Source organism: Zootoca vivipara, chromosome 5 (genome assembly GCF_965207765.1).
Source record: "Zootoca vivipara chromosome 5, rZooViv2.hap1.1, whole genome shotgun sequence".
NCBI lineage: Eukaryota > Metazoa > Chordata > Lepidosauria > Squamata > Lacertidae > Zootoca > Zootoca vivipara.
Genome location: NC_142588.1, coordinates 86322933 through 86336265, shown reverse-complemented (window position 1 = coordinate 86336265; position 13333 = coordinate 86322933). Strand labels below are relative to the sequence as shown.

At 45.0% G+C, this 13333-nt stretch overlaps 1 protein-coding gene across 4 annotated transcripts in view; it reads right to left on the bottom strand.

Moving 5' to 3' along the window:
- Positions 1-13333, bottom strand: part of KCNMB2 (potassium calcium-activated channel subfamily M regulatory beta subunit 2) — a 278655-nt gene that overhangs the window by 78409 nt on the left and 186913 nt on the right. Inside the window, exon 1 of one of the 4 annotated variants that reach the window (XM_035133240.3) lies at positions 7420-8808. The exons of 2 other annotated variants lie outside the window; for them this stretch is intronic. The gene's annotated coding sequence lies outside the window, so the exon portion shown is untranslated. Of the gene's footprint in view, positions 1-7419; positions 8809-13333 lie in introns of those variants that run through there. One more of the 4 variants, XM_035133239.3, reaches the window with a different exon arrangement.

Sequence of the window (13333 nt, the reverse complement as noted above, 5' to 3'; positions counted from 1 at the left end):
ACATGGGTAGCTTAACTACTGTTGTCTATGCTCTGGTAACCTCTAGGCTAGATTATTTGCAATGCATTATATGTAGGGCTGCCTCTGAAGAAAGTCTGTAAACTGGTGCAGAATTTGGCGGTCAGGTTGTTCCCCAGGGGCAAGCTTGTTTGAGCATATTGCCCCGATTCAAAGTGCTGGTATTGATCCATTAAGGCTTAAATGGCCCAGGACCACAATAGCTCAAAGACCGCCTCTCTCCATATGAACTAACCTGCAAACATCCTCTGAGGCCCTTCTTCATGTGTCTCCTCAAGATTGCAAATATTTCAACAATCCCAAAGTTTGAGAATCAGTAGCACAGACATCGTAAAGGTATGGTGATCTGTCGTGGAACAACCCCATTGAAGAAGATCACAGTGGTTAGCCAGACCTCGTTGCTGCTTGGGGCCCCCATGATGGTTCAAGCTTGTAGGTCCACCACTGCCTGTCCTCTGTAACACACGCCCTCCTGCCATTCAGAAGGCAGAGTCCACAATGCAGGCCTAGCTAATGTGATGCCCTCTAGTCTAGATGTTGTTGGACTATGACTCTCAACTTTCTTGACCACCATCCATGCTGGCTGGGGTTGATGGGAGTTGTAGTCCAACAACATCTCGAGGGTGTCACACTGACTACCCCAATGTAGTGTGTTTTTTAGATGCTTCTTGGAAATGTCTTTTTTTTGCCCTAGCATTATCCCACTGCTGACCACTAGACTATACCGCTTAACATTTTCAGCCTCAGTAATTTTGTTTTGAGTCTCTTGCTGTTCTTTTGAGTGTTTTACTGGTTGACACTTATAAGTACTTGCATGCATGCATTGAACTTTACTGTGTGTTTTAGCGCTCCTGGATCCTGTGGGTAAAGAGCTTTGAGATCTCTTAGGATGGCTTTGGGAGCAATCCTACACACAAGATGCCAGCATAAAGCGAGCCGGTGTTGTTAAGCCACGATAAAGTTACCCCTGATCTGTACTCCATTCAGCAGCAGCGTTGCTGTGGCTGCTCTCCCTCAGCCTGGCAGTGGGAAAGCAAGCCTTTAAAATAAAATGCCCTTGCTGGCTTTCCAGGCCATACGATGGAGCCGAATGAGGATCAAGCCTAACTTCCACCTCACCTCCCACTGCTATGTCCAGAGATCAGCTGGCTGAGCCAGGATGAACATGCCCTGGGTGTTCTCTTGTAGGGTCCATCTCATGGGACACTCATACTGCTCCTTCGAAGAGACAGCATGGCTCCCTTCCACCCCTGATTCCTAGGTCTCCCTTCCCTTATGTTTGCTGTTTTACCCATGGGTTAGTTAGGACCCCAGGGTGCGCATTGCTGCATGCCAACCCCACAAGGAAGCTACACAGTGCACCTGCAGGGCTCAGCTCATCCCAGATCCTGCCTGCAACTGACCCCAGAAACCCTTGTTAGTCTTATGCCAAGAACAACTTCCAGACTCAGCTTCCCACCTCCTTCTGTCTGGCCCAGGGGAGGTGAGATTCCCTCTCTTTTTCAAAAATCTTGACTCTTTCCCCTCCCTCCAGTTCCTAAGCTTAGCCCTGCTGTTGCTAGTGGCACTTACTTATCTAATACCCGCTCTTATACCAAGGAGAGTGCAAAATATGGTCTGAAGCTCAACATAAAAAAAACTAAGACCATGGCCACTGGTCCCATCACCTCCTGGCAAATAGAAGGGGAGGAAATGGAGGCAATGAGAAATTTTACTTTCTTGGGCTCCTTGATCACTGCAGATGGTGACAGCAGTCACGAAATTAAAAGACGCCTGCTTCTTGGGAGAAAAGCAATGACAAACCTAGACAGCATCTTAAAAAGCAGAGACATCACCTTGCCGACAAAGGTCCGTATAGTTAAAGCTATGCTTTTTCCCAGTAGTGATGTATGGAAGTGAGAGCTGGACCATAAAGAAGGCTGATCGTTGAAGAATGGATGCTTTTGAATTATGGTGCTGGAGGAGACTCTTGAGAGTCCCATGGACTGCAAGAAGATCAAACCTACGGTATCCATTCTGAAGGAAACCAGCCCTGAGTGCTCACTGGAAGGACAGATCGTGAAGCTGAGGCTCCAATACTTTGGCCACCTCATGAGAAGAGAAGACTCCCTGGAAAAGACCCTGATGTTGGGAAAGATGGAGGGCACAAGGAGAAGGGGACGACAGAGGATGAGATGGTTGGACAGTGTCCTGAAAGCTACTAACACAAACTGCGGGAAACAGTGGAAGACAGGAGTGCCTGGCGTGCTCTGGTCCATGGGGTCACGAAGAGTTGGACACGACTAAACGACTAAACAACAACATACCAATTGGACTCTGTTTGCTTGATGTTTCTCAATTCCCCCCTTTCTCCATATTTGGTAGGTGAGCTTTCCTACTTTGCACTGTCTTAGCTGTAACTATGCTGCTGGCCTGATTTGAATTCTGGTTGCTTAACCAACCTTTTAAAATCCTGTAACAATCTGCATATTAATCAATGTTTTGGCTTTGCAATAATACTGTACCTTCTTTGATTCAAAGCTCCGTTATGTTGACTGAGTACTAATTATTCCACATACTAGTGTATAATGTAATCTCCCCATGGTACACCAGGACTCTGAGTAAAAGATCTCATTATGTTTGCTGGTTGAGTAGACAGGCATACTACACATGCCTGCACCCTTGCATGTAACTTGTGGTTGAGGACTGACAGTAACACAGGGAATCCTGCAACCAATATGGGTGGGAAGAACTGTGCATATCTCAGAGCTTTTATTCCTACAAGAAATGAATTAGTGGATTGCAGCTGCTTGACTTTTGGCGCTGTGGTTAAACCACTGAGCCTAGGGCTTGCTGATCAGAAGGTCGGCGGTTCGAATCCCTGTGACGGGGTGAGTTCCCGTTGCTTGGTCCCAGCTCCTGCCAACCTAGCAGTTTGAAAGCACGTCAAAATTCAAGTAGATAAATAGGAACCGCTACAGCGGGAAGGTAAACGGCGTTTCCATGTGCTGCTCTGGTTTGCCAGAAGCGGTTTTGTCATGCTGCCCACATGACCTGAAAGCTATACGCCGGCTCCCTCGGCCAATAATGCGAGATGAGCGCGCAACCCCAGAGTCGGTCACGACTGGACCTAATGGTCAGGGGTCCCTTTACCTTTACCAACTTGTCACTGAATGGGGAGCACAGGTGAAGTTTTCCAAGAGTCATTTGATACACTATGGGAAGTTGCCTTATACTGGATCAAACCATTGGTCTATCTAGCTCATAATTTTCTATGCTGTCTGGCAGCATCACTTTAGGGTTTCAGGCAGAAGATATTCCCAGACAGACCTACCTGGGCATGCTGAGGGTTGAACCTGAGGACATTTGCATGCCAAGCAGATGCTCTACCACTGAGCTATGCCCCTTCCCTTGCAACACAAAGTAAACCTTTGACTCTAAGTGTACATTTATATTCCCTATGTAGGTAGATGATGTGAGAGAGCAGAGGTTGATAGATAGTGACATCCTAAGACTTTCTACTAAGTTTCTAGACAGAAGCAAGATATGAATCCAGGATTTTCTGATTCATAGCAATGAGTTTTTGCTATGTGGCTTGCAAAGTCTGGATACAAGCATCTTACCCAGGGAGACCCTTGCATTGCCCCATAAAATAAGTTGTAGATGCCATCAAAACAATGGACTGTAAGAAACTAAATCCAGTGGTACCTCTACTTACGAATTTAATGCGTTCCAAACGCACATTCGTAAGTCGAAAAAAAATGTAAGTCGAATCCCATAGGAATGCATTGGGAGAAAAAATTCGTAAGTCGAAGCAACCCTATCTAAAAATTTGTAAGTAGAAAAAAATCCTATCTAAACCGCATCCAAGATGGCGGACGGAGCTCCATTCGTAAGTAGAAACATTCGTAAGTAGAGTTATTCGTAAGTAGAGGTACCACTGTCCTTTGAATGGAGGGACAGAGGGCAAGTTCACATAGTTGCATGCTCAACACTTGGTGATTACAACTTCAAGCAATGACTTGCACCTGTGAAATGATCAAACATCATAAGCAGAGCGTTTGTGTTCCCTGACTTCTGACCCAAGCAGTTTCAATGGATGCATATTATCAGCTGTAAACTTTTGACTCTTCTTCTTCCCCTATGTGGCCTCTCACCATCTCCATGATGATTTAAACCCAGATATCCCTAGCCCAATCCAATTACACCACATTGTACAGACCTTGTTTTCAGTTCCAGGACTCAGCCCTGGATATATTAACAGAGAAGAGAGCACACTTGAACACATGAAGAGTGACATTCCTTCATCACTAGTCCCAATCCAGCACCGTGCTTCTAGGTTTAGAGGCAACACCTTCCAAGTTCAATAACATATAGACAAGTTTGAGTAATGGTTCATGTTAAAATCTAAGTACTATGTTCCTGAGCAATTACCATAAACATTAGCACTCCCTATGTACCTGCCTGAAATTCACTATAATCTTCTCTGCCATTCATCACTCTATCATCACAGCCACTCGGGTGGGCAAATGATGCCAAAATTGGTGAAACAGGAACACCCGCATTCCATTCTCCTCTCTACGCTTTCTCTGCCATCTCAAGACTCAAGTGTCCCTCAATGGGAAATTCTTCATTATTCCAAAACTATTCACAATGCTCAGATCACCACCACCATTTTACATAGACTATCAAGACAACACATCAATCTGAATAAAGGAGCTGCACAAGGATGTAGCGTGCAGGCCATTTTTTACAAAAGATGCTTCAGTTGGTATTGGCACAACCTTTCCTACCTTCCAGACTTCAGCGCAGAACCTACATTTGGGTAGAATTTATAGTCAACTTAAAACTTCCCCATGCAAAAGCTTCTTAGCATCATTTGTGAAAATTGTGCACTCTCCCGTGGAGCAGCATAGACGCTCTCAATGGTCTTGAAGAGTGATATCCAATTTTAGGGAGATATTTTTAAAAGCTAGCATAGGCTCAAGGGATAGAAAGAGGGAGGAAGCAGGGGAGGGAGAGAGAGATATTTACCAGTGTTTGGAAGGGCCAGCCAAGTTGGGTCTTCTTGGTGATCTCCCCCTTTCCTTGGTTGCGCCTTCCTTGAGTGGAATATGTTCTGGCATCGGAGCAAGGCTGGGAACGGGTTCCCACCAGAGTCCATTGAAGGACCACCCGTATCACCCAGGAAAGCCAGTTCCCAAATGGGCATGCTCTCTCCTCCACTCTAGAAGCTGATAATGCTGCCTCTCAAATGAGTGAACCCGGACCCACGTGCCAGTCTTCAGCTAGGCAGCGCAGCATGCAGCAACTGCATGGCTCACAGGATGACCTTGCCTCTTGATTGGTCTTCAGAAGATTTTCACATTGGGTCAGTTGCCAAGCAAAACCATCCAAACCCAGCAGTTTAACATGCCAAATGAATCCCAAGAGATCCCCCCCCCATCATAGCTGTTGTCGTGCGCAGCAGAGACAGCAGTGCATATCGTCTTTCAGACCAGGGGGCTCACTGGGGACGGGGAGTTAAGGAAGTTTCTATACTGACACCAAAGTTAGTGGAGGGAAAAATGCAGAGAAAGGAGTCCGTCTCCCCTAAGTTCAGTATATTATATATATTAAAGGGGGCAGGGAGGAAATCTGAATGTTTGTTTTCTGTAACAAACACAAATGTGATGCCACACTTTATAGATCAGGCTGAAAGGAAAGGAATTTACAGAATGAGTATATCAAACAAAAGGTGTTTCATGGTACCACAAAGGCTAACCAACTTGTTTCGGTGTGGAATTTGTAGGCAACAAACAACTTTGTCAGATGACTGAAGTAGACAGAAATGATAGGTTGAGGTACAGTGAAGGATAAACGAAACCCGCAAACCGAGTTCTTTCCCACCTTAGAAGTTTGTTAAATGGGCGACTGGTTTCTCTTGTATTAGTACTCACACTCAATTCTCATTAACCCAGGCACATGTACAATACAGTCCAAGCATTTAGATTCTCGGTGCTCAACTTTCCCTAACTTCCACTGTCGCTTTTAGACTGCTGTAAACTTGGCAAAGGTCAGAAGAAGAAATGAGTTTAGTGGGCCTCTCAATCTTTCCCTCTGAGCCAGAGGCCAAGGCTTCACCTGAAACCAACTTCTCTGCCTTTCTAGATGACCTTGGGGCAAAACACAAAAGTATTCCATACTTCAGTTGATTTTCCATGTCAAATAAACCACTCACCCCTGAAATGTTTCAATATCCTCACATGGCAAAAAAAAAGAAAGTCACAGCTAAGACACAGTGAAATTGGTGACATTTCCTGATGCCTGTGCACCACATAACCAGTCTCCAGGGCAGGGGGATTCAGAGCAAGCATTAAATTAACTTTTGCTAGCCAGGAGAAATTGCATGCTACTCAAAGATAGCCTACAACCCCAACCTTGCTCACTTCCGAGCATGTGTTGGATGAGGCTGTGAGTGCCACTGAATTCAAGGGAAATTACTTGTGAGTAAACCTGCTTAGGGTGGGATGTTGCTTATCACATCAAAGCACTGCTGACCCTACATGAGAGTTAAGTGCTGGTAAGTATATATTTGAAACACACTGTCATCAAGTAAAACGAAAACAAACAAATCTTTGAAAAAGTCTGGCAGCAAAAACTTAGGATATTGTCAAACTTGGGAGAACAGACATATTTGCCAGTATATTCTAAATTCATGTCCCCTTAGCCAGAAGGCAAATAAGAAATGCCTTAGATGATGAACTGTAATGTCATAGCCTGAACTTACAGTCTTTCTCTAAAAGCAGGTATCATTTAAAAGAAAAGAAAACAACAGGAAATTAGTGATCAGCTTTCGGCTACTGCTAGGAATTTTATTGTGCTGTCCCTTGGTGTGCAGTAAAGGTTTCACATTTTCCTCACTGATTTTCAACATTCTAATGCTGTTTTTAACTATCACCAATTCCAACCTTTTTGGAAGATTCCTCTTACCCAAATTTGCAGACCAAGATGATAAAAACCAGACTACTTAATTCTACCAACATTAAGCCTCACAATGCCCATCACGGAAACATTATTCCTTCTACTGTATTCTGGTTAGCCTTTCGTTTCAGCTCATAAATGCTACAGGCAGCTCATTTCAGGGAGTATTATACATGTCACAAAAGCACTTCAAAATAGTTGCCTTGAAAAAAGGGTCCTTGATTTGAATCCTTCACTAACACTCTAGTTGCCTTTCCTACCAGATCTTCCCATCCTAGAAATCCATACTGTATTGTAAAACATGCCTAATAATGGGAGGTCAGGATCGTTGAATAACATCCCATTCCTAGAAGGCATTCAATTTATCATATATATGTAGGCACATACACACAAAATACACACACTGATACATTTCACTGTGTCCTGGTGTATTAAGAAACCTTTAATTGATAACGTTACCTTAGCAACGGTGGTCCGGCTGTTCCAAATATGGAGATTTCAATTGACTCTGACACACACGGTGGCTTTCCTCCTTTCAATCTACATACTTTTGTAGTTGTCACCTTTGCTGAGAAACCAAGCGATTTCCATGTGGGATCCTTCCCTGAGCCTTCAGTTCTAGCGGTTAGAATGATTTTGTGCTTTTTCTCAACATTCCGATGATGCTTCCTTGAACAATTTTGTTTCTCAACCGGGAAAGGGGGTGGGTGGGGAGAATGGCAAAGCAAAGGAGGAGAAAATAAAACAAAACAAAGTTCAAGATTGTTCTTAAAAGGAGCTACGCCAATCCATTTGAAAGGGGGTGGGTGGGGTGGGGTGGGGTGGGATATGGGGGGGGAGAGAGAGAGAAACTCTCTCGCTGCTTGAAAGGTCTATAAAAGCCAAGCTTCTTTCAGCCAAACTTTGTTCCCAGTCTATTGCCACATTTCTGAAAACGCCACTCACTCCCTGCTGTGTTTACATCTCTCCTACTGCCGGAGCCCTTCACACGCTCCATAGACATGATGGGAACCCCCTCTGGCAGGCAAGGGATGTCTGGGCTGGTGTTGTGGTGAAGCCAAGTCCCTCTGCCCCTTGCCAAACTTGTCACTTCACCTGCCAGTTGGTGAAACTGTGTCCGAGTCAGGCACCGAGAGGAGCGTTTCACTGCCAGGATTTCAAGCAGCGGCGGCCGGCACCTTCCGAGAGGCTGGCGAGATCTCCCGATGCTGAATACGAATGAGGGTCTTTTCTCGGGATTTTAAAGAAACCCGGTAGCGCCATTCTCCCTCCAGCCGTGGAAAAGTCCACGAAGAAAAGGCAGGGTCTTTATTCGCAGGAGCGCCGAGGGTGCAGAACGACGACGAGACCAACGCATCTCGGGGGCTCCCCGGACTCTCTGCCTTGCTCTCCCCTCCTGGGTGGGAAACGTGGCTTTCCAGCTGTTTCTCCTGCCACCTCCATAAGGGCCACTTTGCCCTTGAATGGTCTCTTGTTGCCTTTTGTTCTCTCCCTGAACCAAACAGCGACCCGGAGAAATCCCCCTTCACTCCGCCGTAATCTGTTCCTCGATTCCGCCAGCTAACAACGCCTTCTCACGGCAAGGCAGCGAGAGGAGGGGAAGCTCGTCTCTCTCAGACTTGGCATCGTATTTCCTCCTCTCGTTTAAAATGTTATGGTCTCGTGAATTAAAGAAGATACCAGCCAGCCTCTCTGATTCATCTAGGAGTCTCCTTGGTAACTAGATGTTCCTCTCCAATGATTACACACACACACACGGCTCGATTTAAAGATAAAATACAGTGAGAATGAAGAATGGTAGCCTAGGTACTTTTTACCTAGAGATCCCGCATGCCTGTTGGCTGTGTAAATTCATTGCGCGGAGGAGGGTGAATCAGGGAAACACCCATTTCCTGATCTGTAATTTGGTTGGGAAAGCCTACATATTTTTTTGGAGGGGGGGAACTGTGTGGGGAGGGGAGATGAACTACCAACTTACTGTTATCAAATGCTACAGTATTTGGGCCCTCTGCTTGCCATTTTGCTATAAGATGAGAAAGGGTGTTGTTGTTGCGGGTGTTTCACCGTCTGTACTAACGAGACATTTTGATTTGGGTCTTGAGCAAGACAGACAGCAGGCTGCAAAGGTTGGAGTGGATGGCAGCGTCCCAGGGGAATAACAACTGGGTTAGGAGGTGCTGCTTAGTAACCCGCTTCCTGGGCAATTAGCGCACCAGCTGACCCCTCTCTTTGTGTGCCTAATCGCAGCCTCTTCAATGTTTTCCTCCAGGCTGCGTGCTTGCTTTTGTTAAAGGCTGGCATTGCCTGGGAGAAGACATGTTGTCACATAAAAGCTGTTCAAAGTGAGGTTCACAACCCTCTGGTTTCAAGTAGGCCATGGCACCTGCAATCCACGCCTTTAGGAGAGAGAGAGAGAGAGAGAGAGAGAGAGAGAGAGAGAGAGAGAGAGAGAGAGAGAGAATGCAGATATAGTCTTGGTGGCTTTCCTGTACCTTTAAGAGCTGTGCAGGAGAGGGAAGGTGAACCAGTGTGTCATTGTCATTAGGAAGAGAGAAGCGGAATGCTCTGAACTTCTCCACACTATATCAATTTACCAGCTGTGCACACATCCCATAGCCCAAAGGCCCTTCCCTCTCTCCCACCCTCTCCTTACTCCTGAACATGGCTCCGCTCCTGGTTTTTATTTTTAAGGGGATAGGGGTTCCAAAGACAGTTTAAGGGAATTTCATTCATTTATTTACTGAAAATTTCTTTTTAAAGGCTGCTTTCCCCCCTCCATGCCTTTTGCTGCAAGTGCCACTTAAGAAAACAAGAAGAGCATTCCCTTTGGAGCACAATGCAAAAATAAGATATGAGAGAGAGAGAGAGAGAGAGAGAGAGAGAACCAGCCCCCCACCCACAAAGCATGCACCTCCCCAAAATATGTTGGAACAACAACAAAGTTATGCATCCATTTATAAAAATAAGCTTAGCGTGTATCATCTCTCTCTCTCTCTCTCTCTCTCATCTATCTATCTATCTATCTATCTATCTATCTATCTATCTATCTATCTATCTATCTGGTAAAAACAATACTGAGTTGGATGTGCCAATGGTCTGACTTGGTATAAATCTGATTCCTACATTCCTGTGTTCCTAAGGAGAGACTTGGGGGAAAGTAAAAGTATAAAATAATTTAGGAAAGAATTGAATTGACCGGATGACCATGCCAGGGCCTCTGTCAGTCATAGCTCAGCTGAGGTAGTGCTAGGCAACTGCACCCACCATCTGAATGCTGACTTTTACTTTTTCCAATAGGAATGAGTGACAGACAGCTTCTCATTTATGTATTTTGAGTATGGAATATGTGGCCCTCCAGATGTTTCTGGACTACAATACCCATCACCCCGACCATTGGCCTTGTTGCTTCTTGGTAGTGGCACCCGCTACTACCAAGAAGAAAGATAACCACCAGACTTTTAGGAGGACATCTGAAGGCAGCCCTGTTTAGGGAGTTAATGTTTAATCAATTATTTTATTTTATTTTTCCGTTGGAAGCCGTCGAGAGTGGCTGGGGAAACCCAGCCAGATGGGTGGGGTATAAATTATTATTATTATTATTATTATTATTATTATTATTATTATTATTATTATTGGAGTTGTGGTCCAACAACCTTCTGTGCCCCTGGTTTCTTTACAGTGTGATGCTTTGTGCATTTACTCAGTACTGAATACTATTGCATTCAGTGAGGCTGGCCCCCTAGGGAGTGTGTTGAAGTTTGCAGCCTTATTTACATGCACTATTTCAATTTACACCCTGCATTTATATATCTTGTGGGCCATATATAAGCAGAACAAAGCTGAAATGCACCCATCTAACTTGTTCATGGGCAATGAAAATCACTCCTCACTTTTTAATATAAGGAGTAAGCTGTGAAGAAGGCTGATGTTTCAACCATATTACCTAAGAGGAAGTAGCCACACTAGCCACTCTCTTTACCTTCCCTAATTTGTTGTGTGGGGTACCTAGGCACCCAGGTGGTGACAGAGGCTAGAATGGCAGCCACATTCACCTTTCCTCCCCACCTCCATGCAGAATGAGGGCAGTGCAGTATAGGAAGCATTGAAACCGCTCTGAATTGGCGGCAGCTGCCCTCAACGTGACCAAATCACAATGCCAGATTTGATTGGATGGTTGGCACTGTAATGCCATCAGAATGGCAATGTGATCCCCAATTGGCTGGGGTCACATTGTGAAGAGGAAGACAAAAAATGGCACCAATGGGTGGGGGTTGCAAACAGTGGCAAATGCATACGTCCTCCAAAAGACCCCCTTTCATGATGAAAATATTTGCCTGTGAAAGTTCAGAGGGACCCTGCATGTAAGTATATATGAGATATAAACAAACATATGTATCTATACATGAGTAAAGACATGTACTCAAGGAAACCATGTGTGTGTGTGTGTGTGTGTGTGTGTGTGTGTGTGTGATGAGCTAAATCTGTCCCATGTAATTCCAGGTTCCCCCCCCCACTTCAACTTGGTCCCAGATGGAAGCTGAGATAAACACAATGAGGTCCACACCAGCCACTATTTACATATCCCCACGGGTTCTATTTCTTGGCCAGCGTGATGGAATTTTGGAAGAGTTTGATGGAATGCTACAATCTAGTATAAATACCAGCAAACAGTTCATTATCATATCTATGTTTGTTCAGGACACAGCTGCAGGACTGCTAACAGGAATTGCACAGCATGAGCATATCATGCCAGTACTTTGCCCACATCGCTGGTTCCCAGTCTGTTTCTGGACCCCGTTAAAGATGCTGGCTTTGACCTTGGAAAGCCCTTCATGGCTTGGGACCAGAGCAGTGGCGTCTGAACAAAACCCTCTGTGCCAGCCCAACATGGCTGACTGGGGACCGGAACTCAGGTCTCTTCTATGCAGTGACAACCACATATCTAATGCAGCATTCTAGCTCTTGAATCCACTAACCCATCTATTTATTAGATTTAAATAAATCTACATATTGTAGAGCCTTTAATGAAGGTGCCTCCCCCCCCCCCTAATCTTGTGAAGAAAGGAGGCCAACAGCTCAATTCATGGTGTGAAGCTATTTTCCTGGCTTTGGATACAGAACAGAAGGAAAAGCTGTTTTAATTTATTTTTTATCTCCTTTGGCACACATTAGATAGGGCTGTCACATCTGCATTGCCTGCTGTGGCAAGAGGTCCAGCAAGAGTCCCATGTCACATAACCTTGGTTGCTGACAGCATTGCCAATTAACTGTGTCTGTGTATATACATGTGCAGATTTTAATCTGCAATTACATCTTTATTTGAGCAACCCCAAATACTTTGCAGATTATTTGGCAGATTAATCTGCCAAAGCTTTCGGTTTGTGGCACTAATGAGAACCATTATAAATCTTTAATATCTACAGCCATGTTGCAAGGGGGTGTGGGGCTCGTGTCTTCGCCACAGAATGTATGGCTCAGTGGTTTAGACCTGGCCCAATCATGAGCTGTATGCTGGTGAGGAGATGAGCTCCGAGCCCCACAATCCCTCAGATTTAGGCAGAGCAGGAGTCTGTTATAGGTCTGTGGCAGGACACATATTTTCAAAGCTGAAGGCTCCAGGTACAATTTTAGGTGGCCGGGTTCAAAGAGATCCTTGCAGGAGACCTGGGATAATTCTCGCTACTCAGAACAAGGGAGCATTAGTCTACACTGGGGTAACCTTCAGGTGTAAGTTATTTATTAATGTAATTATAAGTTTTCTTATACACCTGTCACCACAAGGTCCCCATATGGGATACAAAAATGCAACATACAGTGATACATGTAAGTAAAGCAGCAAAACTGTTCCAGCCAGTGCAGAAGTATGGATTCAACAAAAGAGATGGTTCTCCCAAAACAAAAGACCATAACCATCACAGGTCAGGGTAAAGAGGTCTATCCTCAGCATCTATGGCAGAAGATGTACCATGAAGATGCTAGACACACCTCTGTGAGGAGGGTATCCCACAATTTTAGGACTACTGCAAAGGGAGAAAGATGTTGTTGGACTCCCAATTCTCACTAGCCCCTTCAAGTACAGATAACGATCAGGGATGGAGGGAGTTGGAGTCCCAAAACCACTGGAGGGTCCACATTGGCTACCCGTGGCCTGGAATGGTGGCCAAGCCATCAGACACAGAATAAATCAACTTCTTCATGTGTTCACAGCAGCTTGAGTTCTCTTCCCTTTAGTGATGACATTTAACTAGCTAACCTTTATTGTCAGATTCCTTCTTCACGACTCTTGCACCTGTCTGCATCGGACTGACCTTTCCTTATTGTTACACAGAAGAAGACTTTGGCACATGCTAAATGGCAGCTTGAGAGATGTAAA